This window comes from Nicotiana tabacum, chromosome 2, assembly GCF_000715075.1.
Source record: "Nicotiana tabacum cultivar K326 chromosome 2, ASM71507v2, whole genome shotgun sequence".
Classification (NCBI taxonomy): Eukaryota; Viridiplantae; Streptophyta; class Magnoliopsida; order Solanales; family Solanaceae; genus Nicotiana; species Nicotiana tabacum.
Window position 1 is genome coordinate 74596066 of NC_134081.1, and position 15229 is coordinate 74611294.

A 15229-nucleotide genomic window follows, 5' to 3' on the forward strand; every position below is an offset into this window, starting at 1 on the left:
ATCATGAGACTTGTGACCGCGATCACGAAGCGTACCTCTGGAACAATGTATAAAGTACTCTATTTCGAAGGTTTCCGATATTTTTGCATATTTGGAGCTATGGAGCTCGGATTGAGACGATGTTTGAAGTGATTTTCATCATATGGATTGGGGTAAGTGTTATCCACTAATTTTTATTATATTTCATGATTCTATCTTCATATTTGGCAATTGAATTATGAATTTAAAAAACAATTTGGGGGTTTTAGCCTAAAGTTTCATAGAGTGGGTTTTTGAGTTTTGAACATCGATTCGGAGTCGGATTTGAGTGAAACTAGTATGGTTGGACTCATAATTGAATGGGTTGTCGGATTTTATAAGTTTCATCGGGTTCTGAGGTGCGGGTCCAGGTTTGACCTTTTGGCCAATTTTGGGCTTTTGATAAGGATTCGACCTTTATCATTTGGAATTGTTTCCTTAGGCATTAATTGATGTATTTGAGTTACTTTTGGCTAGTTTCGAGCCGTTAGGAGGTCACCGCATGCGGGATGGTATTTTTGGAGCATCGCTTGGCTTGTTCGGTATTGGATTTGGCTTGTCCAAGGTAAGTAACACTTCTAAACTTGGAGCTGAGGGTATGAACCCTAATTATATGTGTTATGTGATTTGTTTGGAGGTGACACACATACTAGATGACGGGCGTGTGGGCGGGTACCATAGAAATCGAGACTCGGTCGATTCCGTAGAGCTGTGTAGCCAATTGACTTGTATTTTCCATGTATTTTTCATGTGTTAGAGAAACTGAGCTGTGAGTAATCATGCTTTAGCAAATGTTGGTATTATTAGGACCCGGTGAGGTCATTCGTGTTGTCGAATTATATGTTTAAATTGTAATTTCGTACTCGGTCATGTTCATTCATTGCATATCATATCTCAGTCTCTGTTGCTACTTATTGATACATCATATCATCATTTTGGGCTAGTTTCATGACATTGTGAGCCCGAGAGACTAGAGAGATTGATGACTGAGTGAGGCCGAGGGCCTGATTGTGAGTGATATTTATGGGATTGGGCTGCACGCCGCAACATGTTATATTGATTTTTGCATGGATTTGGCTTATTATAGCGCTTGGGCTGAAGGATCCCTCCGGAGTCTGTACACCCACAGTGAGCGCAATTGATATTATATTGAGGGATGAATCTTTCCTAGGCATGGATCTTGGCTAATTATTTATACTTAGGGATGAATCTTCCCTAGACATGGATCTTGCCTAATTATTTATATTAAGGGATGGATCTTCCCTGGGCTGGATTAGCCCTATACAATACTGAGTGACTGCATATCAGTTATCATATATATTTGGGATGGATCTTCCCTTGGTTGAATTGGCCATATACAATACTGAGTGACTGTGCGCGAGTTGTCATTTATATTTGGGCTGAATATGCCATGTACAGTGCCGAGTGACTGAGCGTGCGGAATATTGAGCGTGATGAGTGGAAATGCGAGACAATGAGATTGGGTACTCTGAGAGTGTGAGTACATGAGTTCATCACTGTGTTGCATTGCATTAGATATGCACACTTGATATGTAGGCATAAAGAAGTATTTTTCCTCATGACATATGATAATGGAATTTCTTATATGTTGTTAAAGTTTTTTGAGAAAAATTACAGATTTTAGACTTACTCATATTTTCGGTGATTTCGGCAAAAGATTTGAGTTTTACTGTTATACTTGAAAAGAAAATGATTATTTTCCGGAATTGTATATGAGCTGAGCATTTATTTATTAATTTATTTCTTGTACCATCTTTATTATATTATTATGAACTGTTATTGGTTATTGGAGTTGGACTTTGACCTTTGTCCCAACTCGTCACTACTTTCAACCTAAGGTTATGTTTGTTACTTATTGAGTACATGAGGTCGGTTGTACTCATACTACACTTCTGCACCTTGCGCACAGATTTTGGACGCTGATGTTGCTGTGTATGACAGAAGCTAGCATTGAAGACGTACCTGCGTTCCAGTTACAACTGCCTCTTGTTCATGGTAGCCCTAGACTTATGAAAATATGTTTATGTACATTCAGACAGATGATGTATTTATTTCATACTAGCTTTGTAAACTCTAAATCTTAGAAACTCATGATTTGTACTATCAGTCCTTGGAAATTCTTGTATAACAGTTCAGTTGTATTATCGTTTCTTCTCTTAATAAATATTATTTGAACTTGTTAACTAGCTTACCTAGCGGGTTAGGTTAGGTGCCATCACGGATAGATGGATTTTGGGTCGTGACATAGCTCTTCTCCCATTTCCTAGCACAGGCACCGAAGGTAAGCAATCGTCCTCCATACAGAGGGACTCACATGTGCCAGACACACTTGATAGCGGAGGCAAAACTCTTCAATGACGGATTCAAGCTCTTCATTCAGAGAAAATGTCCCCAAAGTGAAGGGATACGCATAAAAGTACGTAAAACCCTTCTTAGGTAAGGTTACCTGCTCTGCCAGATCGGGAGCCATAATGTCTAGGTCCTGGAAACGACAGTCTTCCTTCACAGCAGGAATGCTGGAAGGACGGATGAAAGAAGGATACCTGCTAACGGCCCATATACGAGGGCTAACCGAAGAAAATTTCTCTTCGAAGTCTTTTGTTGTAACAAGACTTCTAGGGGTGATGGTGACCACTGTTGGAGGAGCAGAGTCCTCGGCTTTGTTCTTGTTCTTTGAAGAACTGGTATTCTTTGAAGAAGAAGCCATTATAAGGAAGAAGGAAAAGCCTTTTCATTTGAAGAGAGTTGAAGAAAGGTTGAAGAACATAACGCAAGTTGAATAAAGAGAGTTTTAAAGAGTTTGGAGTGTTATGGGATATGAATGAAGGAGGTTGATGCGTATAAGTAAAGGTTTAGGCGGCTAAATTTGTGGCCATGATTACCTTGATAACGGGCAAAAGTTATGTTGAATCGTGGGATGATGCGTGTTCGGGACATAAAATGCGGAGAGACGTACGTCTAATCAACTGTCAGAAACCTTTTAGAAGTAATCATAGTAATTCCCGCCAAAACGAGTGCTTCTACCAACTTCAGAGTGCTTCTACCAACTTCTCGGTGACACAAAGTTATGTCATTGAAAAGCAGGGGGACTATCTGTAGAGGGTAAAATATGCTATGCTACGTGGCCGTCTAAAAGAGGGACACGTGGAACCTAAGGTGGGGGAATAGTTAAAATCAGAGACAATTGTCCCGTCTGTTATCGGAAAGAATGACACTCATAAAAATGCAATAAATACCCTTCGCCCGGTAGCATTTAAGGGAGAATATTCTATAATATTTAGTGTGCTTCCCGTTAAAGAGAATTTATCATTTATGCTCACCGTTACACCTTCTTCAATGGCCCTCATAAAGAAGAGCATGATCCTAGGACCTTATTCCCTAGGTTCATCTATAAATAGTGAGCTATGTTATCATTGTAAAGGACACGAATTTTCTAACAAACTTACGCTATAATCGATTAAAAAGCTTTATACAATTTACTTTCTTGCTCCTTGGTTTCATCATTGTTGTGCCCGGAAGCTCTGTCCCCGGAATTACTGTTTTTTGTGATTTTACCTTTATTTCAAGGCTAAGTATTGCGCATTTATTTAATTATTTTATTATTTCAGGATCAAATTAATTCATTTGTGTAGAAACCAAATATAAATTAAACTATACCGTTTTACAGGTAACCAAATATTTGACAAAATTATCCTTAATTCTCTAGAAATGAGTAAGCTATAACTATATGTATTCTTGTTCTTGGAGTAATAATGAGAGAACTAGAAACGAATGTAATGTCGTATTAATTTTTTAAAATGACAAATATTTTGACTACATTTTTTGGGTAAAAGGTCAGATAAAACAGATTGGAAGGAGTGTAATTATATTTAGATAACAAGAACTTTTTTTAAAGAAAAAAATATTTTCCCGTGGAATCTAAACATAGAAATTAATTTTATTCGTTGTCATCCCATTAAAACGTTTTTCTGCATCTAGAAGAATATATGATAACGAGCAAAAAATATCTATAAATCGTAATAGCATAGAGCAAATACCGGTAAATCAAATTGGATAAATAAAATTACAGATAAACTACAACGGTTAATATTGCAAGTCCTAAATTGTAAAAACTCTACCAGCTCTGAATTCCTTTGTTTGAAAAAGATAAGATACACCAAAAATAATATTGAGTTCTAAGCTTTTTTCTCCTTCCTATGTGGGTAAATAAATACTCTTTGGAACACTCCATGTCTCATAAAGCCACTAATGTCTAATCCATTTTAAAAGACCTTTGTTAGACGTCTGATTTGGAATGTAAGAGAGGGGAAAATAGCAACCCTTTAAATACTACATAGAGAAAGAGAGTGCAGATTTTTCTTCTGAAAAAGCAGCTTGAGCAGCCACCTTCAAACTTCGATTTCCACTATGTTTCTTGTCCGAGCAAGTTAAAATTTGAACTAAGTGTTCCCCCCATGGCCCCATCTTTCTCTTCGATTAGAAACTGATAGAGCATGATTTGGAGTCCTGTAGCTCTAGAGTTTGGGTCGTGAATATTAGTTATAGTTTTGGTAATTTTCTTCCATTCTTCTCTTATTTAGTTGTTATTCTTGTTACTCTTGTTGCTCCGTATTTGGCATTAATATTGTAACAATTTGGATAACTTTTATAAATCTCTTATTGACTTAGTGAAGATTTAGTCACGTAATTTTTACTCTTTCATATTAAAGAGGTTTCGCATAAAATTTGTGTCATCGGCGTTGATTATTTTCGTCTGGCTATATTTTATTAGTTGATATACTTTATGTCCATATTCCCATTTATGCTAGAATTTGTTGTCTTCTCTTGGTTCGATTAGATTGAAAAAGTTTAGACTTGGATATTATTCCTTTGCTACCTTGTCATGCATATACCTTGTGCTTATTTTTCTCCAACATAGTAGTATCCGAGCTTGTGATTATAATAATTGGTAATATTTTTATTTGAATGATAGAGGCAAAAATGATCAAGATGGTGTGTTTAAATAATTATCATATTTGAAAAGGCAAGATGAAAGATTTTTTATTTTTTAAGAAAATATATTTACATGTGTTTGCTTCTACTAAATCCGAATATATGTATGATAAGGATTGATAATTTGAGTTCTTATAGGTTTGTGGCTATATTATACAATTGGTTGAAGATAATATGCGTAATCATATTATGAATGAGACACATGCTAGAAGTTTATGGGAAAAGTTCGAGACACTTTATGCTTTTAAGACTGGCAATAGTAAGTTGTTCTTTGAAAAATAATTGATGAATATTAGATACAAAGATATAAGTCTTATTTCTGGCTATATAAACAACTTTTAGGATGTCCTTGACCAACTGTCTGGAATGTGTACAAGGTTTAATGAAGAAATACATGAACTCTGGTTGTTGAATATTCTGCGTGACTCTTGGAAAACTCTTCGGATTTCTTTTACTAAGTTTGTGTTTGGCTAATTAATTTTAAAAGCACTTCTGAGAGACAATTAGTGTTTGGCCAAACTTTTAAAAATTACTTCTAAGTGTATTTTTCTCAAAAGTACTTTTCAAAAAAGTATTTTTGGAGAGAAACTACTTTTTTCTGATTTTCCAAAACTGCTTATGCTTCTCCTCAAAAGCACTTTTTTTCTTCTAAAAGCTTGGCAAAACACTTCAACTTTGGCTTTGAAGAAGCTTGGCCAAACATGCTATAATTCTGCTCCTAGTGGTATTGTAACTATGGAATGTGCAAAGAATAGTGCCTTAAATAAAGATATGAGAAGAAGATCTCAAGCCTCGTCTTCTTCAACTTCACATTCCGATATTTTGGTTACTGAAGATAGGCAAAAAGTAATTTCAGAGGTCAGAATGACAAAGGAAAAAAAATATAAGCAAGTCAAGGTCGAGGTAGAGGAATGTTACACATGACCATTGTGACAAGAAAGAATCAAGAAATACTATTACAGGATTAAGAGAGAAATCAGATAATAAAAGAAAGATGGTGATAACAAAAATCGTGTTGCTACTATTGTTAAATATGATCTTATTTTGATTTTTTAAAATGGGATTTTTCTGGTGATGACACTTGTCACCCTATCCTTGTTTTGCCTCTCCTAATATATATATAGATAGTTTTGTAAGAGAAAATAAACCTTAGAACTCAAAATTATTAGTATACATACAACTCTTTTTCTTTTCTTACAAAAACAAATGTGATTCATATGCTTTTTTTTTTCTTTACACTAATTAAAAAAAATTGTATTAATTATTTGATGAAATCTTATAACTTTGATCAATTGGATCTGGGGTTATAAATATTGTTTAAAAAAATAGATGCATACTTATTTTTTCTTTATCCTAATTAAAAAAATTGTATTACTTATCCTATCTTTTTTAAATATATTAATTTTGCTAAATGTTTTGCTTCATGCAGTTTTTTATTTATCAATTTTGCTAAGTATTTTTTTTATTTTTAAAATTAATTTTTTTTCTAGAGATGACACTTGTCACCCTATCCTTGAATTTATCTAAGTATTTTATTTATCTATTTAACTTTAAAAAATAAAAAAATTTCTGGTGCTAACACTTGTCATCCTATCCTTGTTTTGTCTCTCCTATTATATATAGATATATGATTGTTATATCTTAGTTGTCACGATCCAGTTTCTGTTATAGGTTGTGATGGCGCCCAACGTCGCCGCTAGGTAAGCCAACGGTGAACTAAACAGGTGACTACTCTTTTAATAAGTTTTCAAGTAATTAAATTCCATTTATTAAGAGATTAAGGAGTAGAAAATTTAATAAAATAAAATGAAGGCAACGGGGTGGGAAAATATCGCGACATAAATACTCCAAAATCATAAAGTCTACTAGTATGTGTGCCAAGACCTAGTGTCATAAGTGTATGAGCAACTAGTAGAATATACAAAACTCTAACTATTGTCTGAAATAAAGTTGACAGAAAATAGATACAAAAGAGAGACTCTAGGTATTGCAGAACGGCTCAGGAAGTATCCCACCACTAGGCCTCGGGGTAACGGGAGTGTGCGCCGATATGATCGCCAGATGCACCTGCCTCAGATCCTGCACAATTAGTGTAGAAGTGTAGCGTGAGTACATTAACAACATGTACCCGATAAGTATCTAGTCTAACCTCGAACAACATGTACCCGATAAGTATCTAGTCTAACCTCGAAGAAGTAGCGACGAGGGGTCGACTTCGACACTTACTACAGGCTAACAATAAAATACAGAAATTCTAAATAAACATGAGTTATATAAACAGTAATAATAACTCAATAACAAGCAGTGAATATATCCTTTCACTAATCATAAATTCTAGATCAAATTCTGTCATTAATAATTACAGCCTATCAAGCCATAAAATAATATCAAGTATAATTAGGCTCTGAGTATTATTACGCACGATGTATGTCGAGGTCATACGACCCGATCTAAAATAATGTGTACACTGTCGAGGGTCGAGCGGCACGAACTATAAATGCATCTATCTACTACCGAGGCGTTCGGCCTGCTCCACAAGAAGAGACGATACTTTATGAACAACCGATTTAGAAGCTAATACCAGGCTAATGCACAAGGAAGCACAATTTCTATTAATGGTCAAGTAACCCGCCAAAAACTCAAGTAAGTGAAATTAGGTCCTTACAAATTCCTTAAGAAGTTTCAATATAATTTAGGCACTTTAATTAATAAGTAGGGTGCAAACATTATAAGTAGTTCATGATTTGCGTCCTAAGCTACCCATACATAAGCATAATTAGTAGCTATGCACGGACTCTCGTCACCTCGTGCGTGCGTAGCCCCCACAATTAGCAGAAAATAGTAATTTAAATCACCTATGGGGTAAATTACCTCTTACAAGATTAGGCAAGAGACTTACCTCGTCTCAAAGCTCGCTTTCCGGCCCACAAATTCGTTCTAAAGCCTCAAATCAGTGCCGAACAATTCGAAACTAGTCAAATATTATATAAATTAATCAATACATGTTTAAAAGTTCATAATTTAACTATTAGAGTAATTACCAAACCCAAATTGGAAGATGCCTAAGATTCACCCTCGGGCCCACGTGCCCGGATTCCGGAAATATTTGAAGATAAATGTTACTCATAACCTCACGAACTCAAATATATAATTTTTAACCAATTCCATAACCATTTCCGTGGCAAAACTCCATTTTTATCCAAAACCTAGGTTTTCCAACTAAACCTATAATTTTCACAATTTTACATGTTAAAATCTATCCATAATCTATGTTTTAAACTCATATTCCATAGAAATCACTTACCTCAAAGTGCTAGGTGAAAACCCCTCTCTAAGAGCTCCAAATATCGCCCAACGAATGCAATAAATGAACCCAAAATGGCCTAAGTCCCGACTTAAATGAAGCTTCTGCCTCCAACGATTTCCGCTTCTACGGAGGAACGACCGCTTCTGCAGCACCGCACCTGCGAAAAATCCATCGCAGGTGCGGTCCTAGCCCAGGCCTCCTAATCTCGCTTCTGCGGACGGGCTCCTACTTCTGCGAACCCGCTTATGCGGAAGATGCATCACATATGTGGTCCAGGCCTGGCCAGCCTCATCTCGTATCTGCGACCCTTCCATCGCAGAAGCGAGGCCGCTTCTGCGGTAGTTCCTCCACTTCTGCGGGCCACTGACCACTCGCCCATAACCGCATCTGTGGCTAAAAGCTTGCACATGCGAGCTCGCACCTGCAGCCCAAATCTCGCAGGTGCGTACTGTAATGACCCAACCGGTTATTTTAACTTTTAAAAACTCGTTCCCTAAAATAGAACTCCCCGAATGTGCTTTTATTGATTTATGACTCGCGGGGACGGTTGGTTCGGGATTTGGAAGTGTCTCGGTTGAAATCGGAACACTTGGTTTCTTAAGTTGGCTTTAAATGGCCAAGTTTGACTTCGGTCAATATTTTGGAAAAATGACCCCAGAATCGGGATTTAACGGTTCCAATAGGTTCGTATGCTGATTTTGGAATTGGGCGTATGTTCAAATTGGGTTTTGGATAACCCGGGAATATTTTGGCACTTAATAATAAAAAAATTACTATTTAAAGGTTTAAAGTTCTTTAAATTTGGTTTGGAGTAGGTTTTTGAGTAATTGAAGTCCGTTTGGAATTACGAGTTTGGGAATAGTTCTGTATAGTGATTTAAGACTTGCACGCAAAATTTTGTGTCGTTTTAAATAGTTTAAGTATATTTCGGCGCATTGGAAGTAAATTGAAGAACTTGAAGTTCTTAAGTTTGAATCAATTCGGCATGGGGTATGATTTTTAGATTTGATGTTGTTTTACACGTTCCGAGAATTCAAGCGAGTCCGCTTTATGATTTCAAACATGTTGGTATGTTCGAGCGGGGTCCCGGGGGCCTCGGGTGTTAACCGGACAAGGCTCGGATCAATTTTGAACCTTGGTCACAGCTGAAGCTTTCAGCTTCTGCTATAACCGCACCTGCACCTAGCCAGCCGCGGGTGCGAATCTTGCAGGTGCGTGAATGGCACCGCAGAAGCGGCAAGTGCGCAGATACGTAGGTACAACCGCAGAAGCGCATCGCAGATGCGATGTACAAGTCGCAGAAGTGAGCCGCTGACCGCAGGTACGAACGAAGCCGGCTAAGGGAAAACATCATCTGCAAAGGCATTTCCATAGATGCGGAGCCGCAAATGCAAAAAGCACTGTTGGACAGAATGGTTAAAAAGTCGGGGCTTAGACATTTTGAGCCCATTTTTCCTCCATTTCCGGGTGATTTCAGAGCTTTTGAGAGGGGGGGTTTCAACTAGCAATTTGAAGGTAAGTTAATTCTACACCTCTTGAGTTAAATACATAGATTATGGGTCGATTTTAACTAGGAAATCTTAGAAATCAAGGGTTTAGGTGAAAACCCTAGATTTTCATAAAAATGAGATTTCAACCACGAAAATGGTTATGGAATTTGATAGAAATTATATATTTGAATTCTTGAGATTATGAGTAACGTTTTCATCCAAAAATTTCCAGAATCCGGGCACGTGGGCCCGGGGTGAATTTTAAAAAAATTATCATTCTGGATAGGGTAATTTATTTAATAGATGAATTTTGAGTTATTAAGCATATATTAATTATTTTGTAAAATATTTGGATAGTTTCGGATTTTTTGGTGCCGAATCGAGAATTTTACGAAGCTGTAATCGGAAAGTGGACTTTGAGATAAGGTAAGTCTCTTGTCTAATCTTGTGAGGAGGAAATTACCCCATAGAGATTAAATTAAATAATTGTTGCTAATTGCGGGGGCTACGTACGCACGAGGTGACGAGAGTCCATGCACAGCTACTATTATTTGTGCAGTCTATCGGGAGTTCATCCGGTTTTCCATGTATCTATGCTCCGAAAGTATAATGCCGACCTGTCACATGTGTTGAACTTCAGCACAGTTCAGCTAGATAAGAGTTTGGGTTATGAAGAGGAGCCAGTTGTCATTGTTGATACACAGGTTCGCCAGTTGAGGTCCAAGAGGATTTCTGCAGTAAAAGTCCAGTGGAGGGGACAACTGGTCGAGTAAACGACTTAGGAGGCCGAGGAAGACATGCGGAGCAAGTATCCGCACTTATTTTACACTTCAGGTATTATTCTAAACCCGTTTGAGGACGAACGTTTGTTTAAGAGGTGGAGAATATAATGACCCAACCGATCATTTTAACTTTTAGAAACCCGTTCCCTAATATAGAACTCCCCGAACGTGCTTTTATTGATTTATGACTCGCGGAGATAGTTGTTTCGGGATTTGAAAGTGTCTGGGTTGAAATCGGAACACTTGGTTCCTTAAGTTGGCTTTAAAATGGCCAAGTTTGACTTCGGTCAATATTTTGGGAAAACGACCCCGAAATCGGGATTTGACGGTTCCAATAGGTTCGTATGATGATTTCGAACTTGAGCGTATGTTCGAATCGGGTTTTGGATAACCCGAAAACGTTTTGGCACTTAATAATGAAAAAAATAACTATTTGAAGGTTTAAAATTCTTTAAATGGTTTGGAATAGGTTTTTGAGTAATTGAAGTCCATTTGGAATTTTGAGTTTGGGAATAGTTCCGTATAGTGATTTAAAACTTGCACGCAAAATTGCATGTCATTCTAAGTAGTTTAAGTATATTTCAGCGCATTGAAAGTAAATTGAAGAACTTGAAGTTCTTAAGTTTGAATCAATTCGGTTTGGGGTATGATTTTTAGATTTGATGTTGTTTTACACGTTCCGAGAGTTCGAGCGAGTCCGCTTTATGATTTCAAACTTATTGGTATGTTCGGGCGGGATCCCGGGGGCCTCGGGTGTTAACCGGACAAGGCTCAGATCAATTTTGAACCTTGGTCACAGCTAAAACTTTTAGCTTCTGCTATAACCGCACTTGCGCTTGGCCAGCCGCAGGTGCGAATCTCGCAGGTGCGTGAATGGCACCGCAGAAGCGGCAAGTGCGCAGGTACAACCGCAGAAGCGCATCACAGATGCGATGTACAAGTTGCAGAAGCGGACTCGCAGAATCGAGCCGCTGACCGCAGGTGCGAGCGAAGCCGGCTAAGGAAAAACCGCATCTGCGAGGGCATTTTCGTAGATGTGGAGCCGCAGAAGCGGCTTATGAGCCGCAGATGCGAAAAACACTGTTGGACAGAATGGTTAAAAAGTCGGGGCTTAGACATTTTGAGCCCAATTTTCCTTCATTTTCGGACGATTTTAGAGCTTTTGAGAGGGGGGTTTCAACTAACAATTTGAGGGTAAGTTAATTCTACACCCCTTGAGTTAAATACATAGATTATGTGTCGATTTTAACTAGTAAATCTTAGAAATTAAGGGTTTAGGTGAAAAACCTAGATTTTTATAAAAATGAGATTTCAACTACGAAAATGGTTATGGAATTTGATAGAAATTATATATTTGAATTCTTGAGATTATGAGTAACGTTTTCATCCGAAAATTTTCGGAATTCGGGCAGGTGGGCCCGGGGTGAATTTTAGAAACTTTACGATTCTGGAAAGGGTAATTTATTTAATAGATGAATTTCGAGTCATTGAGCATATATTAATTATTTTGTATAATATTTGGATAGTTTTGGATTTTTCGGTGCCGAATCGAGAATTTTACGCGACGCGGTAATCGAAAAGTGAACTTTGAGACAAGGTAAGTCTCTTGTCTAATCTTGTGAGGGAGAAATTACCCCATAGGGATTAAATTAAATAATTATTGCTAATTGCGGGGGCTACGTACGCACGAGGTGACGAGAGTCCATGCGTAGCTACTATTATTGCTAAAGTTCGGGTAGCTTAGGACTCAAAGTATGAATTACTTGTGTAATTTGTATTCTTTATTAATTAAATTATTTGAGGTATATATTGTGAATTGTTATGAAAGGTAGTAAAAGATGAAATCTTCATGTGCTTAAATTTTTGTTTATATTAATTAATTGTTGAAGTAAATTGTTATCCTCTCGAATAAATTTTACAATAAATACTTTTATTCCGGAGGTACATAGAAAATGTCCTCATTTTTTGTGGATCGGGCCGAATGCCTCGGCATGATAGATGCATCTATGGATCGTGCCGCACGTCCCTCGGCAGTGTACACGACACTCTAGATCGGGTCATACGTACTCGGCAGAAATCGTGCTTAATAATAATAATAAATACACGATACTTTGATAGTTTATTGCAGCTTGTGAAGCTAATTGATAAATTAAAAATTTATTAGACTTGAAAGAATTTAATTAATACATTGAGAATTATTGCATTTGGAAGAATTTGATTATTTCTGCTGATTTAGTAAAATTTTTGTTAACTCTGTGAATCATGCTGAATTAAATAAATTCTATTCCATCCAATTTATTATTATTGACCCTTAGTAAGTGTCAAAGTCAACTATCTCGTCTCTACCACTTCGAGATTGGGCTTGATACTTACTGGGAACATATTGTTTACGTACTCATACTACACTTGCTGCACTTTTTTGTGCAGGATCTGAGACAGGTACTTGTGGAGGACCTATCATCGCATATCCTCGTTATCCGGAGGCATAGTGGTGAGCTGCCTTTTTGAGCCATTCTGCAGCTACCAGTGTCTCTTCTTATATTTTTCATTATGTCTATTTTCATTCAGACATTATTTTGGAGTTTTGTATAATCTACTAGATGCTCATACACTTGTGACACCAGGTCTTGGCACACATATTGGTAGAATTTGATATTTTATTATTTTTCTTGGATTTAAATCTAATCGATATATGTTTATTTTATTAGTTGGCTTGCCTAGCAGTAGTGTTGGGTGCCATCACGACCTTTAGGTGGAATTGGGTGGTGACACGGACGCACCAAAACTGGTGCACCAGCAGCCCCCTTCAAGTTCAAACTTGATCCATGCATCGTTTGAAAAGCACCCGAGGCCCTCGGGGCCTCGCCCAAGGATACCAACAAGTTCGTAAACATAAAACGGACTCGCTCGCACCCTTGGAATGCGTAAAACAATATTAAAATTAAGAATTGCAACCCAAAACCAATAGAATCAACTTATGAATTTTAAGTTCTTCCCACTTACTCCGAACGTGCCGAATCATATTTAACTACTCGGAATGACACCAAATTTTGTATGCAAGTCTTAAATCACCATACAGAACTATTCCCAGGCTCGGAATTACAAACGGACCTCTATAACTACAAAACCTACTCCAAACCAAATTTAAAGAACTTTAAAACCTTCAATGTGCCTACTTTCAACTTTATGCGCTGAAATGTTTCCGGGTCATCCAAAACCCGATCCGAACATACGCTCAAGTCCAAAATCATCATACAAACCTATTGGGACCGTCAAATCCCGGTTCCGAGGTCGTTTACTAGAAATATTGGTCCAAGTCAAACTTAACCTTTTAAAGTCAATATTAAGGAACTAAGTGTTCCGATTTCAACCCGAACCCTTCCAAATCCGAACTAACCATCCCCGCGAATCATAAAACAGTAAAAACATGTATGCGGAGTCTTATTTAGGGGAACGGAGATCTAGAAAGTAAAATGACCGGTCAGGTCGTTACACTTAGTTAATTAAAAATCCATTTTAGCTTTTCTTACTTCATAATGGAGTAATTTTTTTTATGTTAGGATAACTGATAAAACTTGATATATTTTATAATACTATCCAGTTTTAATATATTCTTAGCTTAAAACTTTCTATTTATATTTCATGTTGTGCTAGAATGATGACTTCTAGTTAATTTATTACCACTTTTACATATTTTATCTCCATGTTATTCTTATACTAATTTTGTAATTCTTATGGAGCAAAATCTATATATAATAAATAATGAATTAAACAGTGGAGTAAAAGTAATTTTTAATAAACTATTATTTTAACTATGTAATCTTGCTTGCCTCAATTTAATTCTCACGAAGAAATTATTATAGTCAAGATTATTAATTTTTAGTAAAAATGTTCTCACAAAGTTTTTACTATCTTTTAGTACAATTCAAGCAAGAAAAATATTTCGATTTAATCGTCAGTAGTCTTAAATTAGTTAATTTACATAACCATACAGAGTATTATTAATTGATTATCTTTTATTCATCAAGATATAATTGTATTAAATATTAATCTTTCAAAATTTATTTGTTTTAGTTTAAGCAATTTATAATTTCAAAAATTAACTTTTCATCAATTTGATTCTCTCAAATAGTAGTAAAATTATTACACGCCTGTAGACTAGATTTTCTAATCTCTATGGGATGATATCATAAACTATACTAGAATTTGAAAAAGTACAAGCAAAATTCATACACACATTGGTCTCGTCAGTTGCTTGAAAACCTTTAGGTGGTTTACATGAGGATATTTCCTCTTGAGTATTATCCTATAGTTGAGGGTTGCTTATGATTTAAATTGAAAAGTATTTGTATATGATATCAAGTGTTATTCAATTTTCTTAATTAGTGCTTTGCTAAATTTTATCTTTCTATTCTTTTACTTGTGTTCTTGTATTTTTACTTCCGTGTTCGTATTAATATTTGATTTATTGGATTAGAAATGAGATATACTGGATATAATATAAAAAATACTTTTTTTACATTAGAAAAATTGGGATAAATTTTTATTTATAATTTTAGCTTTAAAATTTTTAAAACTTGGGGAGAAGAGCCTTCAGGAAGAGTTGTCCTGGATAATTA